Below are 19,865 nucleotides of genomic sequence, written 5' to 3'. Positions count from 1 at the left end.
GTCCCATTTGCTTGAAGGCATAACAAAAATGTATAGTATTTCTGAATGGGTAACAGGGGAATTCGCCACACTTATAGTACACAAACCTTGGTGTTAGGGGCCAAAAAACATGATCACTGCTGTCTTTGTCTCTCCAAGCCCTCTGGCTCCTAGGATCTGGCTCCCATATGCGTAGAGTTGCTGGGATAGCTACTGGGCTTGTGTTGGGAGTCACACCATGTATGACTTCTTTCCGTGTGGCATCTCCCACTGCTGCATAGTCATAGACAGCGTGCAATCTTCCGTTGTGAGTGAGGCTTGTGATTTTTCTGGTGATAGGCACGTCGTGGTTGGGAGTGGAGTTAGTGAATATATTGGATCCTGGCTCCAGCCGGAGTGAAAATTGGCGGCCGGCAATGGTACTTTGACACGCGTTCACAACTGCTTCTGCGATTTATGGTGCCGTTAGTTTTCTTATAGGTAGTCCTTGGGATGGTCTTACGATGATTTTGAAATCTTCCTTGGGGAGTGCTAATAGATTTTGCTTTTGCAGACTCCTTTGCTACGTAGGTTGCGAAAGTGACTTGGATGTAGGATTCATGAAGCCGTAGACTTCCTCTGTTATTGTGAGTTTGTTTCCCGCTTTCACAAGAGCTTCGTTTTCATGAACGTTAAGGATGCTCTGCCAGCCTCCATCATCGTCACGTTCCTTGCCTCCAGAGGTTTCATCGGTTCCTTCGTTGTCTTGGTGGATGATGCCATTTTCCGCAACGCTGTCCTAGCATTCCATTTCAGCCTGGTCTAAGGACGACGTATCAGGCTCTGCCTTCTAGTCTGTTTTGGGATGTATTGCCTTTTAAATATGAAATATTTCTTAGGGAATTTCAGTGGCTTTGAGCGTATCTATCTATCTATCAATCAACCAATCATTCAGTCAATCTATCTATCTATCTATCCATCTATCTATCTATCTATTTGTCTGTCTGTATGTCTATCTGTCGGTCTATCTACACACACACACACACACACACACACACACACACACACACATAATTAAGTATATATATATATATATATATATATATATATATATATATATATATATATATATATATATATAAGAAATGAAGGAGCACACTTACGAAAACTTGATAGTTGTTTACTCTACGTTTTGGCCGTGCCATGGCCGAAACGTAGAGTAAACCACTATCAAATTTTCGTGAGTGTGCTCCTTTATTTCCCAATTATATTTGCACCGGGCCCAAAAAATTTCTTTTTAAATTATATATATATATATATATATATATATATATATGCGTGTGACGCTATGATGTATTGGCGACGTGGCCTGGCTCATAGGCCATGTTTATTCTACTCTGACCTCTTCTTTCTCAGCCTCTATCTTCAGTCAATACCCACATAAGTTACACGATTACCCCTCCCCCCGAAAGAAGGCATGAATTATGAACGAGAAAAAGTAAACAAGGAGAGGTTAAAAAGTCACAAACGTCAAAAGTCCCAATTGGTTCTATGGTCCAGAGAAGTTCCGTAAACTTTCGAAGACTTCAGTGGAGAGTGTTGCAGTCCGGTTAATGCAGGAGTTCTGGTTGGCGAGGCTGACTGTTGCGTTCTGGATGGCATAACCACACCCTGGAGATCTGCACAGGTGGTGACATGGGTTGAGTTCTTGTGAGGAACGGACAAGTGTGGGAGTCCCTGTAGCATATGAAGTTGGGATGCTGAAGGCGTCGAGTTGCGTCTCGTGATGGAAACAGATGGTGCGCTTCTAGTTTGCATGTGCGATGGTCGCAACTGATGAAATCAGAATGAGCCCCGCCGTGGTGGTCTAGTGCCTAAGGTACTCGGCTGCTGACCCGCAGGTCGCGGGTTCAAATCGCGGCTGCGGCTGCATTTCCGATGGAGGCGGAAATGTCGTAGGCCCGTGTGCTCAGATTTGGGTGCACGTTAAAGAACCCCAGGTGGTCGAAATTTCCGGAGCCCTCCACTACGGCGTCTCTGATAATCATATGGTGGTTTTGGGACGTTAAACCCCACAAATCAATCAATCAATGAAATCAGAATGATGTCTTGGTCTCTGCGTTGTACAGATGGTGCCTTCTCGTCTCTTTCGTCGTTTTATGCTGTATCGGAGTTGTAATCATAGGCGCAGTTTTGATCTCTTGCGCCCAATGCGTTTCTGGCGCCGATCCCTTATGCGAAGATGCCTGACGTCTTGAATTTGCTTAGGAGGCTTACTTTGCGTCGTCGTCCTTGTCAGTGAGTTCGTTGGGGTGTCTGTGATTCTTGGACTTGCTTTTGTGGCATTGCTGATGTTGCTGTGGAACGCATCGCGGTGAGATCCCTTCTTGAACATCGCGCTGGTTTTCTGCACAACTTGATGTGGTGGCCAGTCAGAAGCTGGTAGTTTGTGGGCTGTTGTCATTCACTTCGGGCAACGAAGATAATGCTTCAGAGTAGGTAAAAAGTCCTTCAGAAGCTTTTTTTCACCCTGTTCACTACGAGAGGCTCTTGCGCATTGCAGCATATGACATTCGATGCGTCTGAGCCTTCGGTGTTGCTTCCACTGTCGATTGTGCATGCACTGGATGGCGATGCATGAACCCGTGCGGAAGGAGCATGGCTCGACAGGGTATTTTCCTTATGCGCCAGGTCATCTACCATAAATACGGTGTGTTTATAAGGCAAAGGGTGAGCGTTAGGAGCGCTTGGAGAACCGCATGATGAAAACGTAGGTGGTGGACCACGTATGCGACACAAAAGGTGAACGGCATCAGGTGGCTGAGCAATGTCTCTGGTCATATGCTGAAGCAATGACTTCGCTAATGCCGACTTTCGTGCAGAAGGGAGGCGCCCTCGATGGCTGTGTTTTTCCCAAAATACGCATGGTCGCCTGCCACTGAACTCGTGTGCTCCTTCGTCTTTTGCCAGAGATCGAATTTTGTTGTGCGTTCGAATGGTTGAAGACTGCCTGTAAAATTGACGACTGAGTGCAGTTGTCTGTGGAAGGTGGGTTACAAGCAAGTCTTTGTCGTAGTCGTCATTGTATTCTTTAAACCAAACGATGATCTCTTGTTTTATCTTTTCTCATGACTCAATGAATCATCGTATTGTAATATGTGGGCGAGGTAGAATTTTAAGGCTTCACCGGAGAGGTAGTCCATGAAGTTCATGACCATCTCCCATTGCGACCAAGATGCAGCGGTAGCGTGGAACTCGAACAGGTCGAACCAGCCTTGTACGGGTCCATCGTCCGCTGCTTTGGTGTACTCGGGGATGGCAAGCTCAGAAGATGCTTCTGACATTATGGTGGTCGATGTTTCATGCTAGGCATTGTACGGTAGTCCATGTACGCTCAGGGTGTCACGCGTTGAACTGCGTAGATGATGAGCGGCTGGTGAAGGGGCTGGCAGGTCTTCATCCTGCCGACTCGTGTGACACACACACACACACACACACACACACACACACACACATATATATATATATATATATATATATATATATATATATATATATATATATATATATATATATATATATATATATATATAAAATAAGGGAAAGAAGTGTATACCTAAGGGCTCGTTTTTCCGTGTTTTTAACACAATAATAATGAGATATAACAGACAGTAATGCCAAGGAATGTACAGGGGAAGTTATTAACATTAATGGAATGTAAATAAGAAGAAAGAAAAGTGGATGAAAAAATTACCAACTCAGTGGTTACCAACTCAGTGGTTAGAGCATCGAACGCGTAATTCGAAGGTCGTAGGTTCCTGCTTACAGTTGGTAATTTTTTCATCCACTTTTCTTTCTTCTTATTTACATTCCATTAATGTTAATAACTTCCCCTGTACATTCCTTGGCATTACTGTCTGTTATATCTCATATATATATATATATATATATATATATATATATATATATATATATATATATATATATATATATATATATAGCCACTTTGCATTTCTCAAGTTGCCCCGCCGCGGTGGTCTAGTGGCTAAGGTACTCGGCTGCTGACCCGCAGGTCGCGGGTTCGAATCCCGGCTGCGGCGGCTGCATTTCCGATGGAGGCGGAAATGTTGTAGGCCCGTGTGCTCAGATTTGGGCGCACGTTAAAGAACCCCAGGTGGTCGAAATTTTCGGAGCCCTCCACTACGGCGTCTCTCATAATCATAGCGTGGTTTTGGGACGTTAAACCCCACAAAATCAAAATCATTTCTCAAGTTTTGTTATCGCCCCAAAACACTACACAATTCTCAACGCAAAACGCACGTGCAGTATTTGAGATGCTTCCGCACTTAAGTAGATCATTTCGATACGATCACGCCCACTCTGCGAACTGTACAGATTATTCTGGAACCTATGCCACCACCAGCGATAAGGGTAGAACATTCGATGGCAAGAGTATGAATGCCGACGCACTTCGCCGCTTGTCAGTAGTTGATCTACGGCCGACGCTCCGTTCACTGCTATCTGTACAAGACTGCTACTGTAATATGACTTTCCCTTTGCCGGCCACAGGTTCGCCCAAATAAACTGTTAAATCCCAACACAAAGTATCCTGTCTTCGGCCACGTCCCGACCCCGTGACATCTGGTGGAGGTGCTACTTCGTTCATGTATCGGACGTCCCCGTCAAGCCGCGAACCCAGCCCATGTCGCGGAGAAGACACCGACGCCAACCAAAAGCAGCGAACAAGCCACCGACAGCAAGGTCTCCCACCGGAGTACGGCCTTCTACAAGACAAGGCGCGGAAGACCAAGGCCCTGACTTCGACTGCAGCGACAATGACAACCGGAGCGTCCCATTCTGCGATCGTCAATCATCAACCGAGGGAACCACCAACATTCCATGTGTCATTATTTGAAGACTCGGAAACCTGGCTAAAAACATGCGACCATGTGGCCGCCCTCACTAACTGGGACAACTATGAAAAACTCCGTCGTGTGTACTTCTACCTAGAGGACACCGCCAGGACCTAGCTCGAGAATCGGGAGTCCACGCACCGAACGTGGGATATCTTCTTCGGCGCATTCCTGCAAACGTTCGCGAGCGTCGCTCGCAAAGAGAGGGCCACTGCTCTACAAGAGACCCGGGTTCAGCTACCAAATGAAAATGTTGCAATTTTCACAGAGCAGATGACCCGCCTATTCCGTCACGCTGACCCAGATATGCCTGAAGAGAAGAAAGTTCGTTTCCTCATGCGAGGGGTCAAATAGGAGCCCTTCACGGGACTAATGAGGAATGCACCGAACACCGTCCAAGAATTTGTATCCGAGGCGACCACTATCGAAAAAACCCTGGACATGCGCACCAGACAGTATAATCGTCGCCTGACTCCCGAATGCCCTGCTGCTCAAGTCAGTGACTCCAAAGACCTGCGTGAAACGATCCGAGCGATCGTGCGGGAGTAGCTGCGCAAGCTGGAGCCTTCGGCGCAGCCTCTAGTAGATTCGATCATTGACATTGTGCGAGAATAAATTCGGCAATCGCTTCAAATTCCCCCAACAATCGCTGCCCGAGCCAGAAACTATGAGCTACTCCACTGCAGTGCGCCACAACGCTCCTCCCCGTCCAAGCCAAAACACCGCCCCGTCACACTTCCATCGCCAGACGCCACCGCTGCCACCACCCCCACTGACGTCCTACCATTCGCCAGCGGGCCAGTGCAGTGCGCCGAGGAAAACGGACGTTTGGCGTGCACCTGACCACCGCCCGCTCTGCTACCGTTGCGGCGAGGCTGGGCACACACACCGCCGTCGCCAGTACGGAAAGATGGGACTGCGTGGCTTCGCCGTTAAGGCACCGATTCCGCAGCAAGGAGAACGGCCACGTGACATCGCCGATTGTCCGACAGGAACTCAATGATCCCCACGAAGTCCTTCCCGTTCGCCGTCGCCCAGCCGCCGCATGTCACCACACCCCCGGCAATACTCTGGCCCAATGCCGGGCCGGTTTCTTGCCCGTATACGGGAAACTAGGCGCAGCAACCGATCAAGGTGCGGCTGCTGTGCAATGAACTACCGAAGATCCTCCGACGACGCCGCGACGGAGCTTTCCAAACACAACGCCAACTAGGCAAATCCCTGACGGCAAAAGCTCACTTACTGAAGGTGGCCTGACGACGCAACATGGAAGCAGCGAAACAAGCCTACGCAGCCGTGACCCGACGCCACGCTCTAACTGTAATGCGAGACGGCGAACTAGCGACCTCGACGTTCTTATCGTTGGCCACACTGTGACCGCTCTCATCGATACTGGAGCCGACTATTCCTTCATCAGTAGGTCGTTCACCGCGAAGTTGAAGAAAGTTAGGGCAGCTTGGGAAAGCCCTCAAATCTTCACAGCCAGAAGTCATCTCGTAACCCCTGCAGGAATCTGCACAGTGAGAGTCAGCATTAACGGCCGTATCTATCCTACAGACTTCGTAGTCCTACAGCGTTGCTCGAGCGATTTTATCCTTGGTATGGACTTCTTATGCTTCCATGGTACTGTCATCAACCTAAGAACAATGTCGATAACGTCATCCGCAGAAGAAGCACTACCGCCACCCACGCCGTCAGGAAACCATGCCTTGAATGTGCTGGAAGAACAAGTCACCATTCCGCCTCGCTCCAGCGTATTTATTTCAGGTGGTGCTCCTAAATCACCTCACTTGGAAGGCGTCCTTGAAGGCAGGCAGCATCTGTTGGTCACCCGAAATATTTGCGTCGCAAGAGGAATTACAAAGCTGTGGGGAGGCAAAGCAACGATTATGCTCACGAATTTCAGCAATGAGTACAAACTTGTGAACAAAGGAACAATGGTCGCATATATCGAAGAAATTGTGGACGCCACCAGTGATTTCGCCCTCGCCGATTCTGCGGAATCTGCTCAGGGAAACCAAGCCCCTCCCACAGCTTTCGACGTCAATCCCAGACTTCCGAACCATAAGTAAGAACAGCTCAAGGCCCTGCTCCTGCAATACGAAGATTGCTTTTCATCGTCATCAAAAATTCGGCAGACCCCGATCATAAAAAATGACATCTTAACCGAAGAAAATGCCACACCACTTCGTCAGAGTCCGCTTAGGGTTTCGACGCGAGAACGCGAAGCCATGAAGAGACAGGTTAATGAAAGGCGTGGGATGACATCATCCAGTCGTCCAAAAGTCCATGGGCGTCCCCCGTGGTGTTAGTGAAGAAAAAGGATGAGACCCTACGTTTCTGCGTCGACTATCACCGCCTGAACAAAATCACAAGAAAGGACGTGTATCCTCGCCCACGAATAGACGACGCACTTGATCGGCTCCATAACACCAAGTACTTTTCGTCATTGGACCTGAAGACTGGCTATTGGCAAATCGGAGTCGACGAAAGAGACCGAGAGTAGACGGCGTTTATAACACTGGACGGCTTCTTTGAGTTTAAGGTGATGCCCTTCGGCCTTTGGTCAGCACCTGCAACTTTTCAAGGCGTCATGGATACAGTACTGGCATGATTGAAGTGGCAGACTTGCCTTGTGTACTTGGACGACGTCGGCATGTTTTCCTTCAGTTTCCACGAGCACCTTCGGCGCCTTGAAGCTGTACTTCAAGCCATCAAGACGCCCGGAGTCACGCTGAAGTGAAAAAAGTGCAGATTTGCCTACGAAGAGCTCTTCTTTCTGGGGCACGTGATTACATATTCTGGAGTTCGTCCCGATCCACGGAAAACAGACGCCATCGCCGACTTCCTGCCGCCCACTGACAAGAAGGCGGTGCGCCGATTCTTACGCCTGTGCGCCTATTATAGCCGGGCGAAAAACTTCGCCCGCATCACCGATCCACTCACTAACATTACCAAGGCCGACGTGGAGTTCAAGTGGGAAACGCCGCAGGAACACGCTTTCCAGGAGCTTAAACATCGCCTCCGGGCGCCTCAGTTACTTGCTCATTTCGACGAATTCGCCGAGACAGAAATACACTCTTTACGCAAGCAGCGCAGGTGTTGACGCCGTTCGTGTGCAGAGGGCTGACGGACTTGAAAGGGTTATTGTTACGCCAGCTGATCGCTATTCAAAGCAGGAGCCAATTATTCCACAGTAGAAAAGGAGTGCCTTCCCATCCTTTGGGCGACGTCGAAATTTCGCCCCTACCTCTACGGCAGGCCCTTCAAAGTTGTGAGCGACCACCACGCCTTGTGTTCGCTAGCCAACTTGAGGACCCTTCAGGTCGCCTCGCACGGTGGAGCCTGAGACTGCAAGCATATGACATTACCGTCGTTTACAAGTCCGGCAAGAAACACTCCGACGCCGACTGTCTCTCTTGTGCGCCTGTCGACCAACCACCAACCGACGACCCGGATGACGACTACTTCTTGGGAACGATAGCTACCGACGACTTCGCTGAAAGACAGCTGGCCAACCTGGAACGGAAGGCCCTAATAGAATACCTCGAAGGCAGGACCACCAAAGTCCCGAAGGTATTTAATCGCGCACTTGCGTCGTTCTTCCTGCGAAACGGTCTTCTCCAAAAGAAAAACTTTTCGCCGCTTCGAGCCAAGTACCTCATATCGGTGCCTTTAGCTCTGCGACCAGAACTCCTGTGGGCCCTGCACGATGATTCGACAGCAGGGCACCTCGGTGTTTCTCGCACGCTCGCGAGGATAAGGAAAGATACTATTGGCCACGTCTTACCACCGACGTCACTCGTTATGTGAGGACATGCCGGGACTGTCAACAACGCAAGACACCAACGACAAGGCTGGCGGGCCTTCTGCAGCCAATTGAACCACCTCGCCGACCTTACGAGCAGATTGGTAAGGACCTACTGGGGCCGTTCCCAACGTCGGCTTTCGGAAACAAATGGATCGTGGTAGCTACCGACTACCTCACCCACTACGCCGAGACAAAAGCTCTGCGAAAAGACAGTGCATCCGAGGTAGCTAAACTCTTCGTCAAAAATATCGTCCTACGTCACGGCGCCCCGGAGGTCGTTATCACCAACAGAGGAACGACATTTACGGCTTACCTAGCTCAAGCTGTCTTGGCATACAGCCAGACAAACCACCGCCGGATGACAGCGTACCACCCACAGACCAACGGCCTCACCGAGCGGCTAAACAAGATGATCACCGACATGCTGGCAATACGTCGATGTCGAACACAAGACGTGGGACACCACTCTTCCATACGTGACCTTCGCATACAACACGGCGGTGCAGGAGACGACGCAGATATCTCAATACAAATTGGTCCACCGAAGGAGCCTGGCAACGACGCTCGATGCCATGTTACCCAACGTCACCGACGAAAAAAACCCCGATGTGAGTGAGTACCTTCGACGCGCCGAAGAAGCCCGACAACTCGTGCGTCTCCATATCAAGAATCAACAGACGCCCGACAGACAACCGCCGTTACAATCTTCGACGACGCTTCGTGGAATACTATCCCGGTGAACGTGTTTGGGTATGGATGCCAATACGACGACGTGGACTAAGTCAAAAGCTTTTGCGACGGTACTTCGGACCGTACAGGGTGGTTCGACGTCTCGACCAACTTGATTACGAGGTTGTCCCCGACGGCATCACGAACTCTCAACGACGCCGATCGCGACCTGAAGTCGTCCATGTCGCGCGCCTCAAGCCGTTTCATGCGCGTTAACAAACTAAAACAGTGTTTTTTGTATTATTATTGTATCGTAATTTATTCATTGTGCTTTCTGGCATTATTGATGTACCTTCTTTTTGAGTGAAAGCATCGGGACGATGCCTTTTTCAGAGGGCGGCAATGCCACGTTCAATTTCTCAAGTTTTGTTAGCGCCCCAAAACACTACACAATTCTCAGCACAAAACGCGCGTGCAGTTTTCGAGTAGCTTCCGGACTTTAGTAGATCATTTTGATAAATTTACGCCCACTCTGCGAACTGTACAGATTATTCTGGAACCTACGCCACAACCAGCGATAACGCTAGAACATTCGATGGCAAGAGTATTGATTGATATGTGGGGTTTAACGTCCCAAAACCACCATATGATTATGAGAGACGCTGTAGTGGAGGGTTCCGGAAATTTCGACCACCTGGGGTTCTTTAACGTGCACCCAAATCTGAGTACACGGGCCTACAACATTTCCGCCTCCATCGGAAATGCAGCTGCCGCAGCCGGGATTTGAACCCGCGACCTGCGGGTCAGTAGCCAAGTACCTTAGCCACTAGACCACTGCGGCGGGGCGATGGCAAGAGTATAAATGCCGACGCACTTATTTATTTATTATACCCTCAAGGCCATGGGCATTGAAGAGGGGAGTGGGAGTAACAAGATGTACAAAAGAGAAAAAACAGAGCATGTGTTTAAATAGAAAAAACATAGATTATCCTGATTATACAATATTTGCTAATGCTTGATGAAACAGGTGATTAACGCGTATGGAAACAACATCGGCGGGAAGGTGGTTCCACTCTCGGGATGTTTTTGGAATGAAAGACTCAGCAAAATATTTAGTGTTAGATGACACAACTCCAACTTTATGATTATGGTCAATTCGACATGATATGTACTGAGGTTGTGAAAGCAGTTCAGCATTGAGAGAAGCATGGTAATAAACCTTATGAAATAAAGTTAGGCGAAAAATGCGACGTCGTGATGCTAAAGATGGGAGGTCAATACTACTTTTCATTGCCGTTACACTTGCCGTTCTATTGTAATTTGATAGAATGAAACGGGCTGAATTATTCTGAACAAGTTCAAGTGCGGTGAGTAAGTTGTCGTGGCAAGGATCCCATACTGGTGTTGCGTACTCTAGTTTTGATCTGACTAGTGTTTTGTATAGAAGAAGTTTTAAAGAAGACGGGGCTGAAAAAAAGTTTCGACGTAAATAACCTAGCATGCGGTTTGCCTTGTTAATAATGTATTCGATGTGTTTCGTCCAAGTTAAATTGTTGGTAATATGAACACCTAAGTACTTGTAAGAGGAAACGATTTCAAGTGGTGTATTGTTCAGGTAATATATAGGCATACAAATAGTAGTTCTCGATACACGCATTACTTTACATTTAGTGACATTAAGTTCCATTAACCATTCTTTGCACCAGTTGCTTACACTAGTTAGATCTGATTGGAGAGAGTAGGAGTCGTTGTCAGTAGTTATTTCCCGAAAATTTACGCAGTCGTCGGCAAACAAATGAACACTAGAGGATATAAGAGAAGGCAGATCGTTAATGTAAATAAGAAACAAAAGAGATCCAAGAACAGATCCCTGGGGGACACCAGAGGAAACCTGGCTGAGTGAAGAGTTATGATTATTAGCTGAAACAAATTGCGAGCGATTTTGAAGGAAACATACAATCCACTTCATTATGGTGTCATCAAGTTGAAGTTTGCTTAGTTTGAGTAGTAGCAGCTTGTGGCATACCTTGTCAAAGGCTTTGGAAAAGTCTAAATAAACACAGTCAGCTTTTGATGATTGGTCTAAAATGCGATGTAGCTTGTGAGTAAAAGATATTAACTGTGTTTCGCATGAGAGCGATTTGCGAAAACCGTGCTGTGCAGATGTAAAAAACGAATTTGATTCAAGGAAATTGACTAGATGTGAGAATATGATATGTTCCAGTAATTTACAGCAGGTACTAGTTAAAGATATAGGGCGGTAATTTGCGGGGGATGTTTTTTGGCCAGATTTGAAGAGTGGAACCACCTTACCTATTTTTCATTGTATGGGTAGCGTAGATGTGTCAAGTGATTGCTGGAATATTTTTGTTAAAATAATAGAACTAAATGAACTTGTATTCTTCAAAAACTTCGAGTCTATTAAATCGTAACCTGGCGAAGAATGGTATTTAAGTCCAGCAATCAACTTAGCCACACCTGGCGCTTCGATACAGATGGAGGACATTACAGGAAAATTATATGTCTGCACGCTAGGAGCATTAATTGTAGAAGGAACAGAAAAGTTTTTCGTGAGTGTTTCATTGAGCACAGCCGCGCAATCACTCAAGGAAATGGAATTGCCCGATGTGTCTTCTAAGTAAATACTGTTATCATGTGGCGGATTTATGACTTTCCAAAACTTTCTAACGTTATTATTAAGCATGGATGGCAAGGTTTGGGATAAAAAAGAAGATTTAGCAGCTTTTAGTGCAGATATGTGAGCGTTCGATGCTAATCTGTAAGCTTCCCATCGGGAATCAGTTGGCGATTTCCTGGCAGAACGATAAAGGCGCTTCTTACAGTTAGACAGCCTTTTCAAGTGGGCGTTGTACCACGGGGCGCGCTGATTACACGTGATAGTGCGTTTCGGTATGAATTTTTCTGTTAGATCGTAAACTTTACACGCAAATATGTCCCAGTTAGTTTGAACAGAATGATCATCGAAGTTTGCCAAAAAAGTATCAAGAAAGATGGATAACTCGTGATTATAGCCTGAAAGTTCGCCTTTTTGTAGTCACGAATTACTTTTTTGTTGTTTGGAACTTTTGGGAATGATGCATTAAAAGAAAAACTGAGAAGAGAATGATCGCTGATTCCGGGCAAGTACGTTATGTCGGAAATAAAATCGGGCCGCGTGGTTAGGATTAAGTCAAGAATGTTAGCTGCGTGAGATGATATTCTAGTTGAATGATCTACTAATTGCGTTAAAGAAAAGATAGAGCAAAAGTTAAAAAAATCAGAAGCTTGTGTCGAAAAAGGAGAAATGGAAGCTGGTTGTGTAGTCCAATTTATGTTCGGAAAGTTAAAGTCGCCGAGTAAAAATAAGGGATAACTGGGGAAACGTGTTACGATGTGGTTCATAATGTCGTGGAGTTCGTTAACAAATGTTGAGGACGACGAAGGGGAACGATAGCATGCGCCTAGGACGATTTTTTGATGGCCAATAGTGAGCAAAGCCCAGATAGTTTCAAGAGTGGTGGTAATGTGTATGCAAGAAGAAGATATGTTTTTGGATATCGCTAACAGAACACCGCCACCCCGATGCGCAGTTCGATCACAACGATAAATTGCAAAATGACTCGCTTTATTAAAAAATTTCTGAGTCCTGTACATGCGCACGGAGCCACGTTTCGGTTAGCACAATTATTTGTGCATCGCAGGTATCTATTGCGGAAGATAAAGAATCATATTTGTTAAGAAGGCTTCTTATGTTCGTGAACAGAACAGAGATCCTTGGGTTAGATTTAGGGCCACTACCCCTCGCGCGTTCCTAGGAAGGGACACGTGCCTGGATGTTACTTTCGAAACCTCGACCAGGCCGTTCTACTTCAATAACCTGTCCAGCGTTAGTATCAAACATGTAGCATTTTTTGTTAACATATAGCTTGTTGTAACGTAAGTTAAATTGGGGGGATTCTGGCAGATTTTTTGCGAAATCAGTGAGCTTTTTTCGGATGATGCGCGTAGCAGGCGAGAAGTCTTCGCTAATGCCTATGTCTTTTATTTTAAATTGGGAGCGTGCAGACAATATTTTATCTTTAGTTTTGATGTCGCTAAACTTTACAATGATGGGACGGCATCGGTTTTGCGAAAATGAGCCTAGTCGGTGTGCGCGATGAATCGAGTTTGGCGAAAATGACCCTATGACGGACGTAATTTCAGTGACCACCTTTGCTTCAGTTTCTTCCCAAGATTCTTTGACATCTGGAAACCCATGAAAAATTAAATTGTCACGTCGAGACCTATCTTCAAGCTCGTCCAGGCGAGCCTGTAACAAGCTGTTTTGAGCAGTAGTTTCCGATACCTTACTACGCATGCTTGATAGCTCACTTTCGAAGTTTTCGACAATCTTGGATTTGTTTTCTAGTTCATCTAGTCTTTTTAGTATTCCGCTTACTTTCGTCTCGACGTCCTTTTGACCGTTTTTTATGATTTTTACGTCAGCAGCTAGATCAGCATGATTCTTTGAACTTTGAACAGAACGCGCATGAACGTTTTTAAGGAGCTGAAAAAGCACACTCATTTGTTCAGCGGGGTTCTCGGGTAGCGTTTCAAGTTGCAATAGCGCTTCAGAACGCGTTGTTGGCCCAGGATTAGCTTCAATATCCCCACAACACAATAATAGGAAGGCAGTGGAAAAGCAGTCACAAATGGTATCAAACAAAACCCGTGGGCACGGGAACAGCAAAAGGCAGGTATTATTCGATTTTTTAGCATAAAGAGAATATTTTCTACACACCTGCATTGGAAAAACACGCAGATCAGGCATCATGCTTGATGCGCTGCTCCCGTGCCCACTGAGGAACAGGTTGGTTCGCAAGCTGCTTTTGTGGTTTCCGGGGAGCGATGTCATTGTCGATGCTGTTGGCAGATGATGGTCGAGCTTCGCCGATGAGGTTGCATTGAAGAATATACCACTGCTTGTGCTTTTGACGCCAGAAGAATGCACCTGCCAGAGCAGATGCGAACACGCCGAGTCAGAAGAGACAGCCGGTAGCCAGACCACCAACAGCGCAAGCACAGCCTGCATTGGAAAAACACGCAGATCAGGCATCATGCTTGATGCGCTGCTCCCGTGCCCATTGAGGAACAGGTTGGTCCGCAAGCTGCTTTTGTGGTTTCCGGGGAGCGATGTCATTGTCGATGCTGTTGGCAGATGATGGTCGAGCTTCGCCGATGAGGTTGCATTGAAGAATATACCACTGCGTGTGCTTTTGACGCCAGAAGAATGCACCTGCCAGAGCAGATGCGAACACGCCGAGTCAGAAGAGACAGCCGGTAGCCAGACCACCAACAGCGCAAGCGCAGCCTGCATTGGAAAAACACGCAGATCAGGCATCATGCTTGATGCGCTGCTCCCGTGCCCACTTCGCCGCTTGTCAGTAGTTGATCGACGGCCGACGCTCTGTTCACTGCTATCTTTTCAAGACTGCTACTGTAATCGGACTTTCCGTTTGCCGGGCACAGGTTCACCCAAATAAACTGTTAAATCCCCACACAAAGTAACCTGTGTCACGACCCCATGACATGATATTATATATATATATATATATATATATATATATATGTATGTGTGTGTGTGTGTGTGTGTGTGTGTGTGTGTGTGTATTAATACATCTAGTCGCTTACGACTTGGGGTGCACTACAAGTGAGAAGATTTTAAACCAACTGGACTTCTTGCAGAAGCACTTGCCCTGCCTATTCGAAGAATAATATGGCAACCGACGGAGATGTCTAGCAGTTTCTAGTTTATAGAACATTTCTTTATTTATTTATTTGTTTGTTTGTTTGCAGATACTGAAATCCTAATAGAAGATTTTAGCAGGGTGGCTATACATCATCAAGGTAAAAAAATTTAGGCAGCAAATTAACAAAAGGTACCTAACATTGCTTCAAAAAATTACAACACAGATAAACACAGCACGTGTACGGAACATCAACTACATAAAAATGACAAAAATATGCATAATTGAGAGAGATCTTGTTGCAAATTGAAAAATAATCAAGAGTTAATCGCAGCTAATGAAGACAGTGAAGGTTGAGCAACTTGAGTGTTACGTTATGCGATTCAGTCACAGCCCTTAGAAAAAGAATACTGAAAACAGTTATTTTTTATGCGGAATGGAGTTATTGTTAGGTGATGGGTTTGCTTTGTCGCATACCAAGAAGAAAAAGTGATGATGTCAAAATTAGATATATTTTAATGTGTATAAGCTGAAATGTGAAATTCAATCCGGAAACACAATTGCGTTCCATAAGTATGGGCAAATCGGCTTGTTTTAGGAGTTCTGTTGCAGGGGTACGGGAGTAGTTATTGTATATGAAGCGGACTGCCTTCCGTTGCACCCGTTCAAGTCTTTTTATTATAGTTTGAGTAAAGGGGTCTCAAATAATTGTGGCATAATCAAGTACTGGAAGTATAACTGTTTTGTATACTAAATAGCGAATGGAAGCTGTTGACAGTTTGAGTGCCCTCCTAAGAAAAAATCATCCACGGTAGGCATGAGCGATCACTTTTTTTTTAATTTGTCAATTCCACTTTAAAGTGTTTGTAATGTTCATGCCAAGTTACGTGTACTCTGTTACCTCGGCGAGGAAAATATTGCTAGCCGAGTAATTGAAACTTAGCTTGTCTTTTTGTTAGTAATGCGCATAAAAACAGTTTTTCTCGTAATTAACCGACAGTTTTTCTATCTCTACACTAGAAAACAACTCGCCAAATTCATCAATTAGTAACATTTGATCGGAATTACTATCAATTGTTGAGTATAGGACACAGTCATCGGCATATAATTTATTCTTAACAGGAAGGTTATTTGCATAATGTTTATATACAGCGAAAAGAAAAGAGGGCCTAGAACCGAACCTTGGGAAACATCAGAGTCAACAGAAATTTAGAAGAGTCGTGATTTTTCAAGGTAACAAATTTTTTACGTCCACCAAGGTAGTCAGAAATCAGTTTATTCAGCTGCGAATTATTAAGAAATATGTTCATTTATGCAACAGTTTCTGAATTTACACTTTATCGAAAGCTTTGGAAAAATTTATGAATGTGGCGTCTGTTTGTTTCCCGTTGCTTGTATTGTTTGCGAAGTCATGAACAGTTTGTACCAATTGGGTCATTGTCGAATAGCTTTTACGGAATCCATGCTGATGAATTGTTAGAAATTTATGTGTCTAGAGGAATTCCAAAACGCGTTTGTGAATGATATACTCCAGAATTTAGCATGCAGTTGAAGTTATTGAAATAGGGTGACAGTTTTAGATCTGCTACTTATTCCCGCGTTTGCGGAGAAGCTTGACTCTGCTGGTCTTCCATCCGCTCGGAAATTGGGCGAATTTCAAGGATTTAAAACAAGACCTATAAATATTTTGATACCCATTCTGCATAAAGTTTAACAAAATAATTGGGAATGTCATCTACCCATAACATTTTCTTATATCTAGATTCATTACCACATTAAAACATTCAATTCAGTGATATTATAGTCAGGTATAGGAGGCAGGGCGACGTTGTAAACAGGTAAGATGCCATTATACCTAGTAAAGAGAGATTCGAAATGTACATTGAATAGGTTTGCAAGTTCTTTGGTTTCATGAACATATGCACCATTTACATCAAACACATCACTCTCCTTAGGCTCTGGGCTAATGCTTCTCCAAAATTTCTCTGGGGCTGACTTAATGTAACTTGTTAATAACCCTATTGAAAAAACGTTTGCAATAGAAATGGTGGATTATAGTGCTGGAAATATTGGTGGTACATATGGTGAATGGTGGCAGACGTGGATGATAGAGTGCCGATAATGCTGGAGCGCAAAACGGCGTCAGAACCACCGTGACGAGGTGCCACAAAAAAAATGAAGAAATATTTGTATGAAAAACAATGCAGCAAGAGCCCGTTGAAAACGTGATGACGAGGAATTGAACGTGCAACCTCAGGATTTTCATATGAACACGTAAACTACTGCGCCATGCCGATGTGTGGGAAGTTCGTTGTTAAGTCGCAAGTGAACTTGCGATTTGACTGTTCATCTTCAGTTTTGTTTCTTGCTCACTCTAGATACACGAGATCTGCACCTGTTACTAAAACAAGCAAACTCCTTTAACACAAAAAACTGCTGCCTAGAACGCTCTGCACTGCGAAACTAGCAATGGCGCTATGTTTTTCTTACAACTCACAACCGAAAGAAAACAAAAAACGCAAGTAAACCGAGGACGAAGTACAGTTCACCGGCGTTTACTGTCAATTTATTATTCGTTTCGCGCTCGTACAAAAACAACGACCTCTTCTAAGGCTTTATTGCACCTCTAGACTCATTTGATAAATACGACCACACAAGTGATAGATTAATGCAATGTTTTTTGCGCAACGTATAGCGCAGGCGTGTCAGCACAGTGCTGTAGTTCTATCGTTAGCAACAAACATAACGGCTTGTTGAAAACGAATGCAGAACGCAGAAAAGTGTATGCTATCATATTGGTTCAGTAAGCATACGATTAGACAAATCTTTGTTCTCGCATAAAAGCCAGAGAAATGCCGGCAAGTGCGACCGGCGGTTGTCGATGACGGGAGGCCTACGGTGCTGGAAGGAAGTGCTGGTACCACGTCGCATCAATGTTTGCCGCTTCTGCCGCGGACACTGTACACTACAAAAATTTTATTTATGGTAAATAATGCCACGTCTGTGGTGTATTGTGGTTCTTATTCATAGAAATTATGTACTCTGAAACCCAAAAGAGCCGATAACACTTGTATAAGTTCGGTCGGTCGGCCTTACCTTTGGTGGAAATCGTGGTGGTAGAACAGAGGGTAAAACTCAAACTTTCTGGGACTCATCTCGACGTATGCCGAAAAGAGAAGTTTAAGCATTTTAGCGTCACACGCACTTTGTTAACTTAAAAGTACGTCCTAAGTAATTGGGTATACAACAATTGCCAGAGTTGCGTTTCCAGCTATGCGACATCAGGTGACGGCTGTATTCTGGTCTACCGTTGAAATGGGCAATTCCGAACCGGAGCTCATTTACTTCTCGATAACTGCACGGTGATGTAACACATTTACTGTTGCTGTTCAAAGCGACACCTCCTACCAGCAAAGTTGGCTTGGGCCAAGCATGGTAAATCATCAGTGGCCAAGCGGTGCATTCATGGGAAGGTATTGGAGGCCTAAAGAGGCGTGTGCTTGGGAAGTGTGACAAGTCTACCATTGGCCAAGCAAAGGATTGCCATGCGTGAAAAATTATTGGAAACACGCCTTTCCACGGTTGGCACTGCGTTGGAATGCCATGAAATATCCAAGCATATTCTTGGCATGGCAGTCAACCTTTTTGGCCAATACAATATCTGGCTCAATTATTTTATTTTTGTCTTCGCTACAATTTGATGCCCCGGCTGCTGTGTTCTAAGTTTTTCATGCTCTCCTTCCCCTTCTACTCTCACGAGAAGTACCAAGAGAAATATTTTTAGTGCTTCAGGTTTATTATACAAGATATATATAGAAGGCATATGTCATTTTTCCGTTTCGCGCACTTTTGTGAGTCTGAAGTGTTGCTTGGGCTTCTGTTGAAGTCATCTACTGTAGCGGCATGCCTTTTCGCATAGGTGCAACTTCTTGATCTGAAGCAAACACGAGTCATCTGTAACAAAAAAAGCAATACATAAATAAGAAACTTCATAAACGTAACATATGTTTAAAAACTTTGAAAATTTCTCTAATATATGCAGTGGCTGTGGTACCAACAGAAACATAAACTTGCCATAACAAAACAGAATCAGTTCATCACAATATCCATTGCATATTCTACAAAGTACTTTGAGAACTGGCAAAAAGTATGCCTTCATTGAAAAAATTGTGAATGAAATTCACAAAGCCCAGTAAGTACTTAGGCCTGATTATTTTTTTGTAAACAGCACTTTTGTGTAAATTTCATACAGTTTCTATTGAACAACTGGAAGAATCGTATGTTTTTGTATAATCTTTACATAGTGAGACGAGCGGCACTCACTCCATGCAAAAAACAGAACAGATATACGTCACTAATTCATTTAGCTGCTGATAGACAATTCACGAAAGATCATAAGATAGAATTCCGAAGAAATGCTTTTACATTCCGAATAGCATGGCTCACCAACGTTGCGTACTTATTAACTAACCACAACTTTGAAAATGCGCCATCATCTGAAATGACAACTTTCTCAATATTAATAAATGAAATCTCAAAGTCACTGAAGCTAAAATTGCATCATAGTATTTTTTTTTGAAAAATAGAATTTCACTAAGTGGACCAAACAATACCGAGGAACCTTAATGCGTGAAAGCTTTGCGTAAAAGAAAAAATACAGGTGCGGCTGAATTTGGATGGTGATCCCATGACTTTCGTGCATTCGGCCCCAGCCTTTACGTCTACTTTACCTTTTATATATGCCCGCAAGCTTAAGTTTGTAATTTCGAACTAATCGATAAAGCACTG

This window comes from Rhipicephalus microplus, unplaced genomic scaffold (genome assembly GCF_043290135.1).
Source record: "Rhipicephalus microplus isolate Deutch F79 unplaced genomic scaffold, USDA_Rmic scaffold_16, whole genome shotgun sequence".
NCBI lineage: Eukaryota > Metazoa > Arthropoda > Arachnida > Ixodida > Ixodidae > Rhipicephalus > Rhipicephalus microplus.
The sequence above is the reverse complement of the archived record's forward strand: the minus strand, read 5'-3'. Positions refer to the sequence as shown.